This window comes from Oreochromis niloticus, linkage group LG22 (genome assembly GCF_001858045.2).
Source record: "Oreochromis niloticus isolate F11D_XX linkage group LG22, O_niloticus_UMD_NMBU, whole genome shotgun sequence".
NCBI classification, from domain to species: domain Eukaryota; kingdom Metazoa; phylum Chordata; class Actinopteri; order Cichliformes; family Cichlidae; genus Oreochromis; species Oreochromis niloticus.
Genome location: NC_031985.2, coordinates 413,985 through 420,006, shown reverse-complemented (window position 1 = coordinate 420,006; position 6,022 = coordinate 413,985).

Genomic DNA, 6,022 nt, shown 5'->3' with positions numbered 1-6,022 from the left:
CACTGCGATCCATCAGAAAAGAATTTACTCTGAGAGTAAATGTCACTTAAATCTGGGTTAAACGCACCCTTTAGGGTTATCAACGATAGTGAAAGTAAAATATCTTTATATGAACCAGTTTATGACGAAGGGATCTGTTAATTTGTTTAGTTTGATCTGGTCTTTATTATTTTTTTATGTTATGACAGGTGTAGTTCGCGATATGCTGGGTAGACATTGTATAATTTATTATTTATTTAAACTTCACTGTTTAGCTGTTTAGTACAAATTTCCCCATGAGTCTGTCTTTAAAGGCACAAAACGAATTTTAAAATTTGGTTTTTTGCAATTGATGAGGAATACATATCAAATATGATTTCACCGAGTTTCACTGAACCGTTGTAATGTGGGGCTTCCTCCAGTGGATAAAACCTCGTTAAGTTTCTCAGTGGAGTGATTGGTATTTTAAACCGATATGTGAGGTGAGGGGCGCCGTAAGGGGAAAATGATGAAAACAGTCAGTTAGTCCTTTTTTAAAAAAAAAAAAAAAAAAAAAAAAACCACATAGGATATTGTTTTCTTCACAAAGTATTTTTAAACGTGTTTGTTTCCTGCCATTAGTTTTATTTGGTACAACAAAGAATAAATTCCAGTCAGCCACCGATCCCCCCCTCATTTCTTGATTTGGTTTGGTCCAGGTGTACGTTCCCAGCTGATGAACTGGAGCGGTATGACAGTGGCTGATGAAACGAAATGAAAGAAACTGCTAGTGTTAGTTAGCTTACTTAATTTCTAACTGAACATAGTCTGTTTATTTTAGCCAACAACCTGCCGCCAGACCAAACAGATCAAACCTCTGGCTCAGGCTGTCCCACTCCCATCCCCCCCACACCTACAGTCCTGACACTCAACCAGCCCACTGATATCTGAAGAAGCTGGTGAAAAATGTGTTTAATTGCAGGAGGAAATGTATTTTTCCCTACACTATTTATTCTCGAATAATACACATTATCATTATCAGTAGTAGTTGTAATTTACTACTTTGTAATGGTAGTGCGGCGTTCGACACCGTTGATCATGATATATTACTGGAACGTCTAGAGAGCTGGGCCGGACTCTCTGGTACAGCACTCAACTGGTTTAAGTCCTACCTTAAGAACAGGAACTTCTATGTGTCAATTAGCCAATTTTCATCACAAAATATAGAAATCACATGCGGGGTCCCCCAAGGTTCCATCCTAGGGCCCCTCTTATTTAGCATTTACATGCTCCCGTTAAGCCAGATTATAACCACCTATAATATTAACTACCACAATTATGCAGACGATACTCAACTTTACATTTCTATGTCACCAGGTGATGTTGAACCTATCCAAACCCTTAATAAATGCATTGAGCAAATTAACAACTGGATGTCTCATAATTTCCTTCAACTAAACAATAACAAAACTGAAGTACTTATCTTTGGACCTAAAAAAGATCGATTAAATATCAGTAATCAGCTCAAACTGGTCCAACTAGAAACTACCGACCAGGCTAGAAATTTAGGTGTAATAATGGACTCAGACCTGAACCTCCAGGGCCACATTAAAGCTATAACAAAGTCAGCATTCTACCACCTGAGGAACATTTCCAGGATTAAAGGACTGATGACACAAGGAGACCTAGAGAAACTAATCCATGCATTTATCTCTAGCCGCCTTGATTACTGTAATAGTATCATGACAGGTTTACCAAAAAAATCAATCAGACAACTGCAGCTGATCCAGAACGCTGCTGCTCGTGTTCTTACTAGAACTAAGAAAATAGAGCACATTACCCCAGTTCTAAAGTCATTACACTGGCTACCTGTAGCTCAGAGAATAGACTTTAAAGTGCTTTTATTAGTTTATAAATCCTTGAATGGGTTAGCACCAGAGTACATTAGGGATCTGCTATCATGGTACAAACCCTCAAGATCACTTAGGTCCTCCAGCTCTTGTTTACTGACCGTCCCTAGAACCAGAACTAAACAAGGAGAAGCAGCTTTTAGCTCCTACGCTCCTCATATCTGGAATACAATACCAGGAGAATACAAAGCTGCAGAAACGTTGAACTCTTTTAAGTCTAAAATTAAAACTTACTTATTTAGACTTGCTTACGAGTAACTGATCCTATTATGGCTCTCTACTTGTTTGTTTTAATATCTTCATATAAATTATTGTCCTGATTATTGTTTTATTGTAAATGCTTTCTTGTAAATGTTTATTGTATTTTACTCTTATAGTGTTTTATGTTTTGTGTTCTCTTTTAATCATGTAAAGCACCTTGAATTGCCTTGTGCTGAAAGTGTGCTATACAAATAAAATTGCCTTGCCTAGTATTACATCTAATAGTAGTGTCACTAAAAATAGTAAAATGTAACACAAAATGCTTGCACATGTCTCATTAATCATGCACAAAATCAAAAAAAAATTATCTAAGCAGAATACTGATCCATGTATGTGTTATTTTCTTTAGGGCTGTCATGGTTTTCAGTATTAAAGTGGTGGGGCCCAAATCATTTTTTTCCCCACAGGGCCCAAATCCCTGTGTACTCATACTTTCGTCATTTCATTGCTTTTTGGCACACATCATATCGTTGTAGTCTTATCTTGTATTTTATTTGTGCGCAAGTATTTCTAGATACTCTTTGAGCTTGTTGTTATAATAAAAAACAAACTTAATGAAAAGTAATGAGAAAGACAAAGACATAAAACCAAACACAAGGAGTCAAAACATGTACTTAAACACAAACAGCAGTTCTTTCCTGCAGGTTTAATGCTGATGTGTTAGAAATGCTGGAGAGCTGAGCAGGCTGAAAACTCCTTGACTGAAAAGATAATTGAAACCACTGTTGATATTTGACATCTGATTATGTTTTATTCTTAATTTGCTTTTTCTTTGGTACAGTCTATAAGTTCTTATTTATCAGCTCCGAATCATTTTATAATTTTTCTACAGTTTAATTTAAAATTAATGTGAATGTTACAGTTACGAAAAAACAAAGCAACACTGTCTTACATCTATTGTTAACATTAGGGTCTGAACTGTGTTTGAAGGAAGCACTTCGTGCTCATTAATAGTTAGTCGCTGTTATAGAGGCATAAACAGTGTCACAGCGCCCCCTGCTGACCAATTCCGTGATTGTTACAGCTTTTTTTTTTTCAGTTTGGCACATTTCTCACAACATATTTGAAATTTTCAAACATGAATAACCATTTTCCAAAAACTGTCTTGATGCATGCTCAATCATCCAGATAAGCAAATCCCCAAATGTTGATTCTGTTCATCTGGACGTAGCGTTTTGTGGGAGAAACGTTTCGTCACTCATCCAAGTGACTTCTTCAGTCTCAGCTGACTGCAGGTTTCCCCAACCTCATAAACAGTACATTTGCACAATAACTGAAACCAGCCCACTGAATGAACAATGGGCTGGGAGGTCAATTCCTTGACCACTGATCAAAGACCATTCATCTCGAAGAAGATCTGAAGAAGTCACTTTGATGAGTGACGAAACGTTTCTCCCACTGAAAATGCTACATCCACTTGAACAGAATCAACTTTTTGGGTTTTCTAGAACTATAGTTAACATGCAACTCAATCAAAACCTTTATTCATTTTGAAAAGTTAAATGTCTGTGAAGAAGTTGGAGCAATCACGATAAAATAGTTCCTTTAACACTGTGTGAAACAGTGTGGTCACAATATTTAGACATTTTGTGAGACATATTAACAGGAAATAACCTTTAATTATACTCAGTACAGAACAGTAGTAGTGTAGTCGTAAAAGTGCCAACATGATGTACAAACATGAAGTTGGTACTGCCCCTTTCGCTCATCTCTCTCTCTCTCTCTCTCTCTCTCTCTCTCTCTCTCTCTCACTCTCTCTGTAAAAAAAAAATGTCCAGTATGTCCAGGACGCTGACCATGTCCAGGACTTGTTTGAGTGGCTGGACATTTACAGGTGGTTTACAGAGCTTTAGGGCTGCTATATGAATCCAATGCAGCACCTTCTCAAGTCAGGCCTCATGTTGTTCTATGGTGGCCTCATAAACCAGGATGTCATATCCCTCTACTACCTCAAGCCCCTTGTAACAGGGTGTGGTTTGTGGCTCAGCTGCAGGGGAGCGGTGGAGCAGTGGGTTCAGGGTGTGGTGTCAGAGGCCCTCATCTAACCATGTCTTCCCTATTTGAGTAGGATGCTTGGACCTGATGGGAGAGTGAGCGGGGTGCAGAGTGGATGGATGCAGCTGGAAAGCTACGCAGAGAAAACTTGTTGTGGGATTCTATGCAAGTAAACACCTTTCAAGGTGCAATACCAGGTGTTTGGGTCCTTATTCCTGCCACACTCCTCTAGATTCTCCAGCATATCCTGCTGGGAAATCTCTGGCGTACTTGTTATGCTGAAAGGTAGCCTGTTAAAGCAGTACCTGCCAAACAATGCTATGAATGTTGTGAGTTCACAGCTGTCAGGAATCAGAGGAATTCACTTGCAGCATCAAGGGAGGAGAACACTGTTGTGCCACTTAGCTTAGAGGTTATTTCATCGGGAGTAGGAGGGTAGGATGTAGTACTCTCTTCTGATTGACTTAGTTATGTCAGTGACGTAATCGCCCCACGAAGTTCATCCTTACCGACAGGAAAATGCTGAATATCTTGTTGACTCTCGGACAGATTGGAAGCAGAATCAAAGCAGTTGTGTGTCTGATGTTACAAAAATTAAGGATCCCTTGGATATACAGATAAGATATACAGATCTCAAGTGTTCCAACAACCCAAGATGGTTGACACTCTGCTCCAAGCACTTTCATTCCTGTATCAGAATCTAAATTTCCCTCATACTGTGCTAGTGTTTACGTAGTAAGGAGAGAGTTTATTATCTGTGGTTTATCTCAGAGAAAAGAGGAGGATCTGTTCAAAGGTCAATAAATCCCTCTATGTTACTCTTGTATATGAAATAGGATGAATTTAAAATACTGACATTGATTTTGACTTGATTAAACCAGGACAGTGGGGATGTTATCAGTGAGATGATGAAGACTGTAACCAGTAAACCTCATCTACACAAAAGAACTCAAATGTATTTTTAAAAAAATATTCTCAGAAATAAATTTCAAATGACTGAAAATAAAAGTCTAGAGTTCTTGAGGATTGGCTTAATGATTGGTGTCATTATGTCGGAGGGAAACAATTTCTGTCCCATGTGTCCACTCATCAACAGAAACCTTGTTCCCATTCGGATCTGTTTCTCCTCTAATTTCATTTCTGACAGAAAATCATGAAGGCAAACCAGGTCATGTTATTATGTAAAAAAATATGAAATTATGACTTAATAATCCTTTAAAAAAGCATTTTATTTATGAAACTTTAAGATGAACAGATGAAAGCCATAAAACATTTATATTACAAGTCCACAGCTGGACAGCTTTTGAATATTTACAGATTATTATGAGAATATTTACACTCAATCATGGAGGTCTGAACTTCTCTACAATGACATGTCAGGGGGCCGTTACACTAGTGATGTGTTGGTCGCGAACGAAATGGCTCTTAGAGCCGACTCTTTGAAGTGAACGACGCGAGCCGGCTCCTTATCCGGTCTTTAAGTCTGACATCACTAGCCGTGTCTGGGCTTAAACTCCGCTGCAGGTCCATAAATCAAACGATCACTGTGGCATTACTGAGAGTTGAAAAACTGTCTAAAGTAGTTCATCTTTAGTAAAATGATCAGCGTTCTGCTCTACCAGGTGTAACAATTGAGTTTAACATCCAGGCATCCATGAAAACGGAATTTATGACATTTAACGGCGTTAGAAGTTAGCAGGACGTTAGCTCGCTAGCTTCCATCTAAATACAATATAGCATGTCCTGACTGCGGGGTTTTGGAAACAAATTAAAACGTACAGCTCTGTTATCACTTCCAACATAAATTAAGACAGAAAACTAAACAGCAGTGACGTTTTTAGGGTTACTGAAGTTTGGCTAGCTGGTATATAATGATGTGCTATGTGACCGCTAGCGAC